Source organism: Sturnus vulgaris, chromosome 1 (assembly GCF_052056855.1).
Source record: "Sturnus vulgaris isolate bStuVul1 chromosome 1, bStuVul1.hap1, whole genome shotgun sequence".
Classification (NCBI taxonomy): domain Eukaryota; kingdom Metazoa; phylum Chordata; class Aves; order Passeriformes; family Sturnidae; genus Sturnus; species Sturnus vulgaris.
This window is the reverse complement of record NC_142243.1, coordinates 58,319,688-58,338,114: the sequence shown is the minus strand read 5'-3', so window position 1 is coordinate 58,338,114 and position 18,427 is coordinate 58,319,688. Positions and strand designations below refer to the sequence as shown.

General features: G+C 40.2%; 1 protein-coding gene across 8 annotated transcripts in view; it reads left to right on the top strand.

Moving 5' to 3' along the window:
• Window positions 1-18,427, top strand: part of HECW1 (HECT, C2 and WW domain containing E3 ubiquitin protein ligase 1) — a 253,483-nt gene that overhangs the window by 44,708 nt on the left and 190,348 nt on the right. The gene's annotated exons all lie outside the window — the stretch shown is intronic.

Sequence of the window (18,427 nt, the reverse complement as noted above, 5' to 3'; positions counted from 1 at the left end):
AAAGGGGAAGTGCTGAGTCCTGCACTTGAGTCCCAGCAACCCCATGAAGTCTGACAAGCTTGGGGAGGAGTGGCTCAAGAGCTGTTCAGCAGAAAGGGACCTGGGGGCACTCAGTATGGGCCAGCAGTGTGCCCAGCTGGCCAAGAACATCAGTGGCATCCTGGCTGTATGAAGAACAGTGTGGCCAGCAGGACCAGGGCAGTGATCACCCTCCTGTACTTGGCATTGGTGAGGCCATACCTCAAGTACTGTGGTGCAGCTCTGGGCCCCTCACTTTAGAAAGGACATTGAGGTGCTGGAGCCAAAGAAAGGCAACAAGACTTATGAAAGGTCTGGAAAACCTGTCTTATGAGGAATGGCTGATGTTGTTTATTCTCGATAAGAGGGGGCTCAGGAGGGACCTCATTGCTCTCTAAAGCCACCTGAAAGGAGGCTGCAGTGAGGTGGGGGCCAGTCTCTTCTGCTGGGCCTGCAATGGGAGGACCAGAAGACATGGCCTTAAGATGAGACAAGGGGGGATTCAGATACTAGGAAAAAAAATTCACTGTTAGGGTGATCAGGTATTGGAATAGGTTGCCTAAGGGAGATGGTGGAGTCACTGTGTCTGAAGATACCTAAGAGATGTCTGGATCTGGGTGATGTGGTTTAGGGGTTATGGTAGAGCTGGGTTGACAATTGGCCTTGGTGATCTTAAAGATATCTTCCAAGCCTGATGATTCTATGGCTGTATGAAAAGCAAGAAGGTTCTATCGCTCCTCATTAATATCTTTCTAAATTGTGGGTCCTCTTAATTTGGAATTACCTTGCAGAACTTTGAATCTGAGAAATTTGTTAAAATCACCAGCTTATATTTTCACTTTTGGTCTACTGCATTCCATAGAGAAATGCAAATTGCTGCCTTATATTTTAAAGAAAAAAAAAAGGACAGCTATGAAGCTAGTTGTATTTTATGTAGCTGAGAAAGTAATTTAGTGGTGTCTGCAAGTTGTAATTTTAAGAAAAAGGGAGCTTCGTATTTGTAACAGTTGACATTTAAATTGGTGGTAGCCTAATTTATCTAATCAGCTTTGAACATGTGGTGAACTTGGGCCAAATTAATTTCTATAGCTTCAATGAACTCACAGCAGTTGCAAGGATACACCCTTGCCTTCTTTTCTTTTTGACTATTGCATTTTAATTTTTAACTTGTATGTGTTGTTGTTTGTAAAGGAGAAATATATTCTGTTTGTGTTATTCTGTAGACACAGGAAGTTTTTGGAAACTTGGTAACCTCTATATCAAGATAGAAGAAGCTTGTAGAAATCCTGGTTTCCTTTCACATGGGACAATTGGCTGCTTTCCCTTCACAAATGCTTAGGCCAGCATAGGTAGAGACTGGTTTAGTGAAAGACTATTTGAGAGGTGAGCATTTTAGTTGGGAACTTTGACAAGAGCTGCCAGCCCAAGAGCACTCTCCAGATCTGCCTGAAAATATAGAAAAGGTCTAGCACACAAAACAGAAAAACCCAAACATTAATGAAATGGAACATGAAATTAAGTAAAACTAGCCCCAGATTAATACCCTACTAGGGCATTAATACCCTACTAGGAGAGGAAACTTCCTGTAGAAGTCAAGTGCCTTTGCATTGTAGCATAATGCAAGGGAGAGAAATCTGCTGGCTGCTGCTGATCAGAAGGCTGCCTTCAGTCCTGAAGAATCTCTAGGAAAGCTGTGCACATCTTCCACATGCTTTGTGCTCACTTTATAAAAAAGTTGGTCCATGGGATGCATTATTTATGGTACTTTTCTGTAGCACTATGACTCTTCAGTAGGCAGAATGGAGACAGTTCATTGCAGGGCATGTTGTCTCTGGCTCAGTATGGTGTTAACAATGTCTGCTTGATGTGTGGTAATTTGGACAGTAGGCCGAGGATTGTGACATGTAATATGTTTTGTAAGATCCATTTAATATCAAGAAGAAAGAACCATTAAGATTTTATTTAAAAAAACTAACAAAAGTTATTTCCCTAGTCCCTGGTGGAAGATTGGTGGCTGTCAAGGCACTTTTAGGTGACTTTTCAAGGAGAATCTATTTACTTAGTGGATTGTGCCAAAACATAATTAGGAAGTTTCTGCATCTGAGTTGGGATCTACCAGTAGTAAGTTTTCAAAAAATCTTGCTTAGCTGTAGTTCATAATAGTGAGCAACATGTAAAGATCTGCCATGCCTTCAGTTAGCCAGTTGTGAAATAGAGTAGATTCTCACCGAGAATACTGTGAGCTGTAATCCACTTTGTTTATTGGTAAAGCAAGAGCAAACAGGGGTGAGAAGTGAAGTGATAACTGTGTGATGGCATAGTTAAAGGTGTACATCAGTGGTGGTTAACTACTAAGTGATCAGAAGAAATTCTGGTGTAAGCATGGGGAAACAACCATTTTTCATCATTATTGGCTTACAGCATTTATGAATAAAAGACCTTTTCAGAAGAATATGAGTAAATGTCTGAAAACACTTTGAGGTTTTCTTGATTCCAAATACAAAAATTCTTAGAAGATCACAAAAATTTCCATGACTTACATGACCAGATGATTTTTTTCTCCAAGGAAAGTTGTGGATTTACGCCACAATTTATCACATAGTCCTTTGAATATATGTTGGATTTTGACAGGCTTTCTTACTATCTTCTGCTTTCAGAGGTCTCCTAATTGAGGGGGTAGAAGTATTTCAAAAGATATGAAAGATGACCTTAAAGCAAAGGCAGGGAATCAGTGCTTAAGTGGCAAGGGGTCTATTTCTGAGTGCTTGCAGAATGTCACGTGGTGTACAATGGGTTGCTATACTTCACCATTTACCAAGTAAGGATAATTAATATTTCCATTCTCTGCCTTTTCCTTTTAAATTAAGCACTTTCGAACAGTTACTTTTCTCCTTCCCTGTGGTTTTTTAACTGCTGCTAATGTGGGGTCTTGATCCTATCCATTGCTTCTGATACTGCTGCAGTATTCTGGTTTTCAAATTAAGGAGTCCAGGATTATCAGAAGCCCAAAATAAATCTGATGGGAAACTTTTACAGCTTTCTTCAAATACTTTCATTCTTAAACCTGGTTCATATAGGGACACATATTGCTTAAAATACAGCTACTGGTGGGGAAAATGCAAAAGATGCATAATGAGCAAGTTTGGATACTTTTTGCCAAAAGGGCTCTTTTTGATCTCTGTATGCCAAATGAATCTCTTAGAATTTCACTGCTTATAGCTATTCATAATAAATAAATTAATAATTGAAACTGTTATTAGGAAAAACCACAGACTTGTAGCCTTTGGAAAATGTAGTCCTCACTTCATTTTCTGCTAGAGTGGAACATGTATAAATATGAAGGGTCTGATTAGGGATCTTCATTGCATCACTGCTAACCAGATGCAGTTGCTTTGATTGCACATCTACAGGTGGATGTAAAAGCAGGTGGGACAAAGTTGATAAAATGGCTGGTAGTTTTCTTCAGTTAAAGTAAATGCTTTTGTAATGTGTTTACTGAAGAAGAAAGAATTCTAGGAACTGGATGTGTGATTTCTGTAATTATTTTATTAAAACTTTCCATTGTAGCAATGTTATGGAAATCTTTGGAATTGGTTAGAGAAAGGGCATTTCTGTGGATGACAAATGTCTTAAGGTTTACTGTGTGCCTCATTCAGTCTCTCCTGGCTATGCTCACATCATTCCTCTGCTGTGAGCTGGAAAGGTGGCAGCCAAGGCAGCTCCACGTGAGCTGGGGTGTGGCTCTGCATCCATGCAGCACACAAACATTCCTTTCTCTGCAGGTTCCTCACTTGTATCTTGATATCTTTTATCTGTAATTTTTTATTGCTGATCCTAAATGATTAAAAACTAATCAAGAATCAGAAGCCAGGAAATTGATCTATTAAAAAAAGGTTTGTGGGAAAGAATACCTTTTTAAAATTTGTCTTGTGACATTTAGGGCTGACCTTTTTCAGATAGTCTGAAAAATGAAAGCTAGAAACTCACAATATAGAAAGGAAAGATTTTTACTTGTTCATACAGCTCTAGGGCTGGGAGTTTTAAGAATACCAAATATTGTAAAAGCTGCAATTAAATCTTAGTTACTAACTCTATTTATCCCCACATCCCAAGCCCCCTTGAACATTTTGAAAATAGGTGGGGTTTCTTGTCAAATATGTACAATACTCTTGCTTACAACAATATTTTCCTTTGTTGCCTCTAAATAAGACCTAAAGAGCGTATTTCCACTAGACTGAAAAATGCCATGTTGTCTGGAGAAACTGCCAGATGCAACCTATCAGTCAAGGCAAGGTGAAATGTTCAGATGTGTCTGGCAATGGAAAAATGCATCATTTAAATTAATTTAAGGAGCAGTGCCTGATTCTTTAAATACTGTAAATGTAATCACACTTAAAGCTTGTCTCATGGTATGCAGTGCTTTTTATTTTTTAAAAAATCAGTCTTTGGAAGTATGTCATATATAAATTATGCTGACAAATAAGAATAAATATACACATACATACAGACACATATGGTACGCATGTTTTTATTTATTAAAAATAATTCAAGAATCATGCAACATGGTTGTTAGGAACATAAATACTTCTAATTTCTAATGGACTCTGTTATGTTAAAAAGGCCAAAATGAATAATTCTTCCGGCACAGATTTTCCTAAATCCTTACAAGTAATAAACTGAAACAAGTATATTTATTGTATTTTTAAACACCAGCTTGATTTCAAACACATATATAATTTTTTTGACTAGCTTTGATAGTTTTTCTTCCTTTAGTTAAAAATGTGCCATAATCTGAGGAATTGAAATCTCTGCAATCTTTGGTTTTGGTACGGTAATGTTCACCTCTGTTAATTGAATATAATGTATGTTAGCACATTTCCAAGTGTGTTCTGATCACGTTGAACAGGAATGAAAGACAGTGGAACAGGCAGGAGAAATTCCAGATTATATTTTGCAGCTTAAATGCAGCATCAGTAGCTCTGGGGAGCCTTTTTCATATGTGAGGTTATTTCAAAACCATTCTCCATACATGTTTCTTGTTACATACATGACCTGTTTGTACCTGAGTTAAAGTCAAGAACAAACTGACTTGAGTGAAGACCAGTCTTTGGATTTACTCTACAATTTAATATCCCGAGTATGTTACTTAAAAAAATAATTAACTTTCCAAAGGTTTTTTCACCGGCCCGAGCCTTTGCTTCTGTAAAAACTGAGTTTTAAAAAAACAAATCTCATGCCTTACAAAGTATAGGATTCCCTTAAGAATCTTCTGTAGCTTAAACAATACTCCTTTTTCCTTTTAAATAGAGGTGACACGAAGGGTAAATCAGTGTGGGAATTGTATGGGAAAAAATTGTGGGAAAAATCAGGCTGTCTTAGTTTGCAGAGATCCTGGTTCCAGGGTACTTCTGTGCTAATTGCATGCTTGATGATGATTTTGCATGATTTCTATATGGTCTTGTTACAGAATGCAGTATTCCAGACACATGGATCTGGCATATGTTTAATCAGTGTTTATTACTTTATTTTGGAAATGACACAAATTTTTCATGAAAATTACCAGGAGAGAAATAATTCCACTCTGTTTTTTTCATCATCACAATTTGCCTAACCTCAATTTTTTGGTTTTCTTGATGCCAGTTAGGTCTTTCTTAGATTATGATTCACAGTTCACTTTTGCTTCACTGGGCTTGCTTGTTTGGCATTTCACTTCAAATCTGAGAAGCCAAGTATTGGTTCCTGAGAGGCATTTTGGGTTTTGTGCATTAAAACATGAAACTCGGATATACATGATAGAAAACATTCCACTTGACAGCATTCTCATCCTGCTGATTCTTTTTAATGGATGACATTAAAAAGCACACTATGCTTATGTGCCACAAGACACATATAAGTAGAAATTAAATAATAGGGGGAAATTAATCAGGGGATCTGGGAAAGGAAAAACCCAGCAGTCAGCTGTAAAATAATAGTTTTATATTGAAAGTTTTGGGCGTTTTTTTAGTTATAGAAACAGCAATTATTTTCTCAGTTTCTTCCTTTTTTGTGTGACTTAAGAATATATTACTGTGATGGTGTTTTTTTAACACCAGTCTTCAAGTTAAATCTGATCACTGGAATTCTGCTAGGGAATTACTCTGGGATCTAAATCTGTGTGTGTAAATTATGCATGCATGAGCACAAGAATTAATTTTGTGTTCATAACAGCCAATTGTACACTCAGACAAATGTTTGCATATGCAGTCACCCATTTGGAACTGAGCCCAAACTAAATTAGGATTAATACCAGGGATTAGTTCCAGGATTTAGTTTTCATGTCTGTTTATAATGATGCAATATACATTAAAAATACTCACCTCTGCATACTGCATTCTGCAGTCACTGTCCTAGCTGCAAAGCAGTGGAGCTGCTACAATCGGACACCATCAGGTAAACATGCACAGTGGAAACGAGGGGCTGGTACATTGGGTGGAGCTGTCATCCACATAAATCTGGTGCATGAGTAATGTTTAGAAACAGGCTAGGCTGTGTAAGAGGCTGTAGATAAGACTGCCCCAAGCATCTCTTCTTTTTCAAGCTTCTCCACTCCACACTGCTTGAGCAAATGAGGAGATGGGCTATTTCCAGGAGACAGCCACTTGAGTTCAGACCTGGAGATGATAGCATGCCTTTTAAGAGTAATAATAGCTGCCAGCCATTGAGGGCCCCAGGGGATGGGATCTTGACATGCTGCATGACATTCAAGAAGCCTGCCTGATGTTTTGTGTCAAGTTGAATGCCCAGGCTTGAAGTGCAGTGCTGGAGGGAGTAGGGGCAAAAAACTCATCTCTTGATTTAAATTGGATATTGCATCATTCTCATACTTAGCATCTTCTGCAGCTGGGCACCCCAGACTGTCTGGTGGCCAAGGGGTTAGACAAGTTTCCATCTGCTTCCTTGTCCTTCCCTCTATGCTCCCTCTCTACACTGTGACTGCTACAGGACCTGGGCTTCTAAAAAAGCTCAGCACAGTGCTGCCTGCCATCCTCTGTTCCCACTAGAGTTACCCATCCCTTAACGGATCTGCATTGATCTTAGAGGATTATCTACTGTGTTCTCCTAAGTGGTGAGAATAGAATGAGACTGATACACACCACGTGTGGTCTCCTGTCACAGGCCACAGGAAAAATCAGCAGAATCCTCTGTCTGCCCCCATTTTTTCTGGTCAGACAGTGATGTGGTCTCTAGAGAGGGAGTTAATTTTAACAAACCTGGTGATTAAGCTCAGACTAGCCTAAACAAGACAGTGATGTAATTTCATTTTCTATTACTGGAAGATAGTTCCAACCGTGTACATTTTCAGAGGTTTTTAATGTCAGAAGTGGAAAGAACACACTTATTGTACCATATCATGCTATTTAGGACAGCTAAAGAGTACCAAAAGAATAGAAGAGTAAACCATAACAAGGAAATGATTGTGCATAATAAGTTCTATTAATAAAGAAGGAGTTAACTTGTTTTGAATCAAGAGAATGAGAACTGCTACTCATTTTTATTTTAAATTGATTTTTACATTTTACTATTCTTTAGGGTCAGATGACTCTCCGTTGTGAAATCTTGGCATCAGATGGAATACTGATACTTTCATCTTAGCCATAAACCTAATGCAAAAATGAGTGTCCTGGAAGATTTTTTAAAATCAGATTTTTTAAGTAAGATAGTTAATCATGCATTGTCTTCAATTATGAATAAGCTAAACATAAAGTTTTGTATGCCTATGGCATCCAATAAAGATATCTTAATAATAGTATGTTGCTTAAACTGTAGATACAGTCAAATCTGTGTGATGAGACAAATACCAGATGATGGCTTGTTTGCTGCCTACCACTGATTGTTTCATTGATTTTTTCCCTTTGCTATGTTGTGGAGGAATCTTGTTTTCAAGGTAACAGAACAATACTATAAATAAGTAGGATGTCTAACAGGGCCTGTAAACGTGTATTTTTGAGTCTCAGTGTCTGTGCCACTGAGGTTGAATGATTTGAGGCATAGCCTGAGGCAAGCAGAGAGAAAGTGCTGCACAGGAAAATGAGTCTTTTAAATCTCTAAGCAGCAATTGTAGAGAGCAAGGACATGAGCAGGCAGAGGTTGTGCATGTGAGTGCACATTCCAGTTAGGAAAAATCTACACAGAGAACTAATGACAGGAAATGGTAATTTAAATGGTACAAGGGAGATTCTTCAATACAGTGGTCTCTGTACTCTGACAACATGTACACAAAATAATGTTCAAATTCAAAACTTAACCTTCCATTATTCTTAAGGGGAACTTTTGCACTTGCAGTGTTAGTTTCACCTGACAATGCTGTTATTTAGGAGCTGGTAAGAATTCATTCTCTCTCTTATTGGTTTCAAAATTCTTCTGTCTGAAAAGATGCTTTCCCCCCCCGCCAATTTGCATGAGGTTTTTTAAATTGTTCTAAAACGGAGATGTAATCCTGAAATCTGCAGCCCAGCTGCAGTCAATTCAGGGACCCTGGTGAACTCTCACAGAACTTGTAGTCCACAGGGGTCATATGAACAATAGGTTTATAAGAAAATCTTACTGACTTCTTCATGACACTGCAGGTTTTATACAGAGAAGTGATCTTGCACAGAAGAGGAAATAACTCAGTTCCTCAGGGTACAGAAAAAGTGTGTTTGCTAAACTTTTTTAGGTCCATTAAATTCTCAGGGTTACAGAAATGATGAAATGTAGTCAAGTAAATAACTGCTGTTGTGGAAGAGATTATACTCAGAAGTTATTTTGACTTTGTCCCTTACGGGAAATAAGTCAAGAAGGCAGAGACAGACACATTCTTTTATCTTTGATACCTATATTTTGGAGAAAATCTTAGTCACTTAATTTCAGTTCTTAAAGGAAAAACAATAAACTGCTGTCACAGTTAGGTGACATTTATGATATTATATGATATTTGTCTTATATGCAAATAAAACCTTGCTTTGATTTATTTTTGTTTTAATTTAATCTATTGCCCCTTTTTATGGGGTAAAATTAATAAGGAAGCAAGGTATTATTAATGGATCTGATATTTCACCATCTAGAACTTAAATAGCAAATTATAATCCACCTCAGCAGTACAGGAATTTTACCCTATTATTTCCCAGGTCTTATTAAAAATAGAAGGACATAATGAATTGCAAAGTAACTTTCATCTACGTCATCTGCTGAAGACTGTCTGAGATACTCAAAAAGAAGATGGAACAATTTGGGTTTGACCCTATTGGGATGGGAATTATTTAGGTGGCCCATATTTAAAAATGTGTTTCATCTTGCTCTTTCCATTTAGAAGGTGGTGCATAGCAAGTAGTGGGAAGTTGATGGTCTAGGTGGGACTCATTGGGCTGTTGTACTTGCGGGCAGATTTCTGTGAAGGTGATCTGACATGTCCTCAAGTCTTTTTGAGGTACAACTCTTGGCTTCTTCAGTGGCCTTTTATAAAGCCTAGTGTTATCTCTTATCTTCCTGATTCATTATCCTATATATCACTTTTACCAAGTATAAAGATATATTCCTTATAGCCAGCTTGAAATACTGTGAAAATGGACTGCTGGCTAATCAGTGATTAGTAGTATCCAGTAATCATCATGGCTTTACATTTCATCTGTGTAGAAAATTTCAGCTTGTCTAGATACTTGACTTGCTTGTAACTTCAGAATGACACTGCTTACCTACTTTTAGGGTTCCCAGAAATAAGCCCATTGAGACTTGCTGCTGGTGTACTCTGAGAAGTTTCATGCCAAGTGAGCTGGAGCTATCAAGTTAGCAGAAACAATGCTTCTGATTTTGTTTTTAAAAATCTCTTCCTTTTTCTATCTTCCATTAATAACTTGGTCTTTCAATATTACTTTGAAAGAAGTGAATGGTGCAATCCTAAATATGACTACTAGATCCTGTTGTGTTAACCTTTGCCTATGTGTTTATGGGAAAGCAAAAAAAAGTCTAGTGTATCACAGCCTGGCACAGAGATGCAAAACCCATTTATGTTGTAGATCCACCTCTCAAACATCCCTTTCCCTTATCTTCAGTATTTAGTAAACTATTGCAGTCCAACATTTAGTAAGGTAATATATGCATGACAGTGGTATAGATAGTGCCAGTTTGTTGTTTTATAGCATGTGTAGTAAAAAGAGGATGAAAATGGAGTGCAGGATCATTTCATTAAAACAATAAGGATGCTGAATCTTGTCTGCTGCCTGAACAGCTGTTAGGAGGGTTAGTGTTGTGGCAGTGTAGCCCTGAGGTTTTTGGTAGTGGTTTAGAAATAGGAGTGAAAGGGTTGGATGTTTATTATTTACAATAGAAGCTTGTTATTGCTGGGTGTGCTGCTTGTTTCCCCTCCACCTCCTGTATTTTTGTGCCAATTAAATGTAAGCTGTGATTTGTAGATACTGATTATTGCACTGAGCAATGGGGGGAAGATCTTGCTGGTGTTGCTAATAGATAGTTGGATGAGTCTGTGTCACAATTCATCAGGTAAGTTGAGGAGATTGCCAGCTCCAGTGAGGTCCAGCAGCAATTTGTTATATTTGAAGCATGCTGCTTTGCAGACATAGGCTTCAGTGGTTTGTTGTGATCAGAGGGGAGTAATGGCATTTAGACAGTGCTAAACAAAGTTTAAACAAGTACCTTTTCCTGCTCTAGGTCTAATGGCTTTAACATGCTGCTGGATACAAAATGCAATAATAGTTTATGGCACAACTGTTATATGTGCTATTTGTTCAAGTCATCTCTATTCCCCCATCTCTTTCTGCCCTAGCCAAATGATGATTCTGAATAGACCCTTAAAATGCATTTGCAACTATAGGGTTATAGAAACAGGATAAGAGATACATATGCTGACTATTCACTCATGCCTGTTTCTTTAGATGTTGTGGTTTCCTTGTGCTCGACATTTACAGCCCATTCAGTAGTAACTTCATTTGGTAAGCATTAATTCATATGCAGATGTTAGTGTTCCACTGATCTAGGACTGCAGTTCAGATCCAGGTTCATTTCATAAGAGGCTGATGGACTGTGTTGAACTGTTTTTTCTACTTAAGTCAATGTACTGCCAAGTATCCACATCACTAGGAAAATCACGATTGTCAGGGAGAAACTGAAGATTTGAAGCCAGTCCCTTCAGCCAGTTGTTGTTCATTATAGTATATTGGAGCCAGTGGAGCAATGAGAAATTACTCCATCTGAAGATGCGGTGGTACACACAGTTCCACTTCATCAACAAGCAAAATATTTTCTGCTCTGGCCACTGCTGAGTTCCAGTGGCACTACTCTAGGAGTTTGGCAACTGCTGTTTCTGCAGCTGTCCCAGAACTTGCAGAAGTTTTTTGAGCCCAGTGGTTGAACTGCTGATGCCTGTGCTGATGCGTGAAATTTATCAATAAGGAAAAAATGAAATAAGTAATCAAAAATACCTATGGAGCATTTTCTCCTGAAAAATGTCATCACTAATCAAACTATTAGGTAAAAACGGACTTACAAACATAATTTCATCACATATAAAAAGTGGATAACTAATTTTGGTGATACAAAAATATGAACCATAACTGAAACCTTTCCTATTATTATTGGTGCAATAATACCAATTTGCTTTAGCTTTCATTGTATGCTGTCAGTAGCTGTAGTGTTATGGATGTCAAGGATGTTGGTGAGTAGCCTGACAATGAAAGAAGAGGTTGTAGAAAGCCTAATTTCCCATAGGCTTGCCAAGGCAAGAAGAAATTTGGTTCTTTCAGAACTTGATCCCTCCATTGAGGGTAGGAAGTGATGCTAGAGATAATGAGTTGAGTGGGCTCTGGAGGAGAAGCTTTTGGGAGCTGTCACGTTTGTTGTTGTCCAGAGTTTCTTTCCCAGGGCTTCAGTTATTGTAATATCCTGTGTAGGAATGGAAAATTCTCCCTTTCTTTCTAGCTACAGTACTGGTGGAAGCATCCTCTGCTTACAGAGAATGTTCCTCCAACTGTATTTTTCTCTCTCTATACTCCTTTTTTGCTTTTTTGGCTTCTGTCTCTGTGCAGTATATCAAACAGCTGCTCATCTTCAGAGGAATTCATGACCTGTGGATACCCTTCCTACCATCTTTCCTTCCAGACCGAGAATTCGGCACTGCTGTTGATCAGTCCTCATTGCCAACATTCCTGGAATGTTTGCCCCACTTTTCAGTTAATCTTCATAGGCTCTTCCTTTCTGTCCTTCCTGCTTGTTAGGCAAAGAAACATCTCATTCCCTCTTTAAAACTCCTACTTTCTGTACTGAAAGAAATTCGATAAGCAGTAAGACTATCCTGAGACCACGACTTACTACAGTAGTCAATATTGTCTCATTTTCTCTTCAGTCTCTCACGGTCTTAGTGGACAAGTGTGAGATGTCACCTTGTTAGAAGCAGAAATAATGGGATTTGCTCTATGCTCATGTCTCCTTGGTTCATGAAGGATGTTGGTTCAGAACCTATATTCTAAACTTCATCTTAATGTGTCAGCATTTATTCACAGAATGACTTGTGTTGGAAGGGACGTTTAAAGATCATCTGGTCCAACCCCCAAATAATGTTCATAATATAGCATTTATAATTATGTCAGCTATTCATTGTTAATATTACTTGGCTGAACAAATACTATACTTGGAAGTCAAGAAGAAAAATAAATCATATGTTCTCTGGAAATGAGGTCAGGCTTTGCAGGAAGATTACAGGTGGTTGATGCTTCCAGCCTGGGACTGCCTTTTGATGCTTTGGGATAATGCCTTTAATACAATGCTTTAATTTTTGATAATAACTGAAATAGCCAGACAGACTAGGTGACTATTGTATATCCCTTGCAAATAAACTATTCCTTCTCTTCTCCTGCACTTCTTCCGACTGCCTACTTTCCCTGCCAGTACATGCTGAGGTCATCTCTGACATTTCTTCCCAGCCCTGCACTAGCAAAAGGGCTTGAATATCCATAACAGTGACCCAGCCCAGCCATTGGCTCTGTCACCCTGTAGGTCAAGATAACGTGACAATTTGCACAAATGTACAAAAAGTATGTGTGATGTGTGATTTTTGAAAGTCTTTTCATCCAGATGAGTTTTCATAGGATGGTAAAACCTCTGACATTAGTGAGACCCAGAGATCAAGCCCTGAGTCTTGATGCAGGGTGTGCTTCTCATCTAAATAGTTTCAAATATTTTGGAGGTGTCAATTTCCCTGTAGTTTTTGTTTTTACTCCTTGTACTCATTTTCAGAAGTGCCTTAACCTGTTTTCCTTTAGTAAAACACAACAGCCTGAGGACAGCAGCACTCCCTCAGAGGGAAGGTCCATCTGGCCCAATACTCTGTCTCCAAAGTGTCCAGCTCCCAGTGTCTGAAAAGCAGCACATGAACACTGAAGTGTAGTCCTGACAGGGTCCTGGGGGTGCTCACAGGCCTCAGTGGCTGCTCTGGCCTCCCCTGGGACCCCCAGCCCCACCATCTCCTGCCAAGGGCCCAGGGGACAATGTCCATGTCCCAGCTGAGCCTGGGACCTCCAGCCCCTGCCTGAGCCCTGCTGTGGGTGTGCCCATCTCTGCCTCTGTCTGCTGGGTGAGCCTGGGAGCTGCACTGCAGAGAGCTGCTCCAGGAGGAGCCGTGAGACCTGGCTCAAACCTTGTCATGCACAGCTCTGGGTTTGAGGTGGCATAACTGTTCTGTTCTATTTCCAGTGCTCTCCATAAATTAGGTGACACAGAGGCTGTTATTTGCCTGCCACAACAGGGACTTCTCAGCTCCAAAAACTTAAGAGGACACATAGCACAAAGTTTACAGCTGAAAATAGAATTTTCTTCTTGTTTTTCTGAGTCAATTTCAGAGCTGATGCTCACAACCATTACCACAGTGGGCATGTGTAGCCGGGAGCAGGCTGATGTGTTCTTCAGTTTAGCTTGAAAATACATCCTTTGCAGTCTGGCAAAGGCAAGTGACAGAGCCACAGAAAATAGCAGCAGGAATGCATGCCAAGCAGCTCCTGTTTTCTGAAGAGAATGTGAAGAATGATCAGGACCAACCACACACAAAAGAAAAAGAAGAGGAGGTGTGTCAAACTGTAGTGAATTTCTGAAATATTGATGCCAAGCACACTTTTGCTTTCCAAAGCTCACTCTGTTCCTGTGCTTCTTGTCCTCACCAGTGGTCAGGCTCAATGCTGCAGAGGAAGGCAAACACTCCCGGGGAGCAGTGCCAGTCTACCCTGGGGGAGAGTTCCTGACCTGGGTGGGGGCAATGGGCTATTCCCTGAGCACATGAGCAAGGAATGGCTCCTTTTACTGGCTGATCACACCTCCCAGGAGATGCCCAAGTCCTAATCTGCCCTACCTAGAGTTATTCCAGAAGCTTCTGAAACTGATTGCATGCCCCTGGACTGATCTACCTTGATGGCAGGAATCTTTCCTGCACCTGTTTCCTGTACCAGTGGGGATTCCAAGTCATGGGAGCCCTGGAAAGATCTCTGCTCTTCTTTTCTTATGGTTGCTGCCCCTGGCTCTATAGGGAATGCAGACAGGGAGCTCTGCAGTGCTCCTCAAGAAGGTGTTTAGCTGATCTGGTCACAGCTACATAGCTGAAAGAGATTTTTATCCTTCCAATGAAAACCTCCACCAGCCTTGTCAATCACCTAGTCTCCTTTTGTCAACTCCCTCTAAGTAATTTCAACAGCTCCTCAGGATTCCTCCCAAATATATTTGGGCTGGCCCTGGGCCAGTTCTGGCAGCAGGACACAGGAGGATGCTCCTTTTTATCCTGCCCCAGGGCACTGTGAGTGCTGCACTGCTGGGTGATGGGACTCCCCATGTATAGCATAATTCTCCACCCAGCATCCTTCATAGGAAGGCTTTTGGGTGCTGGCCCCAAGGCAGTCCCTGTGCCCAGAAGGCCCAGGGTGCTGTCCTTGGCCTTGGTGACCATGCTGTGGGCACAGCTGCTGGGCATCTCCCACACATCCTTTGCCACTCTCAGACCATCACAGAAGCCATCCCCACAGCCCAGAGACCACCCCTGTCAGCTGCCCCCTTCTGTGCCAGAGCTGATGTCTAAGAGGTCCTGCAGGGAGGAGGAACAGGGACCTGATCTGTCTGGTTACAAACCCTTTTCCCTGGGGCATAAGGGGGCTGGTTTCAGCAACTGCAGCCTGTTATGTTTATCTGGGATACAAAGCACCCTTCAGCCACGGGTAAAATTTTCATAGCTTGTTTATCACTTTATCCTTTCTGAAATTATTTATGAGAGAAGAGCTCAGTTGGTCTTGAAATTCACTACCATCTAGTTTTCAAGCATAATGCAAACCTAAAATTTTAGCTCATAAAATCCCATGTTATATGGGATGTACAGATTTCTTTTTCTCAAAGTCCTCTGGACAGGAGCAGCAGATTTGTCTCTAGCCTTGGTCTGTCTGCTGATCTCTCCAATCACATTTGGACACATGCAAAGGCCTGTCTTGTCACACGGAGCTTCCATCAAAATGCTGAGGTTCTGTAACTGAGTGGATATAGTCTGGTATTATATACTCATTGCACCAGTTTTGCACACGACCTACCAACTGTGTGCTAGAAGACTGTTTTACATAGTTTCTTTTATTAATTAAAAAACATTCTTCTGTATTTGAATGATGTCAGGAATCACACTGGCAGTCTCAGATGGTTCCAGGTGAGCAAGAGGAAGGAAACAATTCAGTCTTTTTTAGCATCTGTCCTCCAGGCATGTACGGCCTCTAAAGAGTGGCAGTTGCCTTTTTAGTGTCCCATGCCCTCCTTATCCATGTCAGCATCACCAATAGCAACCTTCCTTTTCACTACATAGCTACAGAATTAATTTAAAAGTTCATCAACAACTTTTATTCATGCTCCTGGGGAGTAAAGTGTATCCTCACAGACAGCAGGGACATGAACTGCATTTCATGGACCCACCAAAGTTTGGTCTCTTGTAGTGCCTGAACTGGTTGGGCACTTTGTCCCATGAAACTTCCCAATGGAAGCTCAGTAAATGCCAGCCATGGATATTTCCTCTTTTAAGAGGCAGACACCAGTTCTGAAAGGAGCTGGACTGACACCACCAGCCCCCTGTTCAGAGCCCACCCACACACCTCATCCATGGCTCAGCTGGCTGGAGGAGGCTGGATCTGGTTGTGGCTGCGTGGAGCTGGACTCCAGCAGGTTACTCATGGATGGAGCCCCCTTGACACATCTCTCAGGCTCCACCCTCCACCCTGCTGTCATCAAGTGTAGGAAACAGGAAAGTTCATGGTCAGATCTTTTGAATTTAGATTGCAAAAAACCATTGTTCATGAATTTAGGTTTCCTTGTCCACATAATTTTCTGGATTTCATGATACCCATGAGGCAGAAAACTATCTTATCGTGTAGTTCTACAGCCCTCACCCTCCCCCTCCAGCTGAGGCATGGAGAGAAGACCATTACTATCTGATGACTTCCAAAACTGGGCTGCAAATGGAAGATCCCACCTAAAAATGACATGAAGATGTTGCTAACTTTTTAATTTGCCTTTGGTGTAAAACAATCAGTTTTCATTTTATATTAATATGTGCAAGATTTTTTACCTTTACTTGAAAAAGCTGGAGTGCTTTCCACAACAGATGTAATTCTGATTTTGAGCCAGATTTCAATGCAACTGAGGTTTGTCTCTGGGCAATTAAAATCCTCAATTAACATATTAATTACTTTTCTAATGATATTGCATTCTTTTTGTCTTCTGAAGGGAAAATAAAATGTTTAATTTGTATACTGGTTTGTGAGTTATTTAGCTAATTTACACATGAGAATTTGCTAGTATTTATCTTGCAGTCACAAAACCATGCATTTATTTTAAGGGATTTTATATATTTCCTGCTCTACTAGCTTCAGCTGGCAGGTGTAATTACCAGACCTAAAAATGCAGAAGTTTGTCTTATGTGTTTGTACTTGTTGAGATAGAAGGAACAAGCACTTCTAACATAAATAACTGGTGCTACCTATCTTTCTCTGATCTTTATAAAACTAAAAAACCTTTCAAATATCAATCCTTGGAGGTTTAAAAGAAAAAGTAATTCTGATCTCTTCCATGGTGTTCCAATCACTTCAATGCAAAGACAGTGCTTAAACTGTGCAGCAGGTAGCTCTTAATTGAGGCTGATGGTGGCAGGGGCGAATGAAGAAGTGAAGCAACAGAGGGACAGAAAGGCATATCTGCTGTACAAACATACCTACTCTTCTGTCATTGTTAGCAGGATTGTTTATGGACAAAAAAGCATGCTCTGTGTTCTGCTAGTGTGGCTGCATGTGGAGCTCCATCTCATCTGAAGTGGCTCAGGAGTTTGTTCAGGCAGATGTCTGTTCTCAGATGCCAGATCAGCCCCTGTTGCAAGTGGTGTCATATGTTGAGCACAAGTATTTGCTGGCTCTGGAAACAAACTGTTGAACACTGAATGAAATAATTTTTCAAGCTTGAATAGATTTTCTTTCTTTTAGTAACCTCTACTGCACATAATGGCTGGAGACTTATTGGTCTAATTGCTATACAAACTATCCTATGGGTTAAGAAGAAGCAGTGTAGGAAGCATGGGCTGCAGCCAGAGGCCAGGATGCAGTAGAATTGTAAAAATGTACAAGCAGATGTGTGCATAAGTTGTGGTTATTGCACTAAAAAGAAAGGACAGCAACACACACAGACCTCTTTAGGGAAAAATGGCCAACTTTATTGTACAGACAGCCTGTATTTAAAGTGTGTTACGTGGAGCTAGGACAGGACAGGAGCTCATTGGATAATTGGGAAAAACATCCGTGGGACAGTACCTCAGGATGTGTCCCACGGGAAAGACACCAGGTGTTAATCTTTATTATGAATTCCACTCTGTTTTTCACCATATTACCACCCTGGGAGACTTCCTCCTTAACTGAAGCTGTAGTCAGCTTGTCAGCCTGGGAATGGACCTGAGAGTCAGGAGAAATCCAGGCCTGAAGAAGAATTTCCAATTCCCAGCTCTCTAAATGTGTGTGTCCACATAAGTATGTGGAGATATAGAAGAGATACTGATTTTAGCTGTTTGCATTCCAGCTTTACTGTGATCAGAGTTTTCTTTGCAAAAAGTGTTTTTTAGAAAGGGATTTGAAGCAAGATGGCAGCTATCAGAAGGTTATGAGTCTTAGGATTGCTTCAGGCAGGACATGGCATGCATAAAGATTATTTTAATATACTTTTATGATAAACTGAAAAAAACCGAAGGTACACAGAGACTACTTAAAAGGCAGGATAGGAGGATCAGGCATTAGCTGCTGAGACCAGCAATGGCTTCTGCAGGGAGCGGGACATACCTGAAGGAAATGAAAAGTGGAGGGGGAGAAGGAAAAGATGGAATAATAGCAGAAAC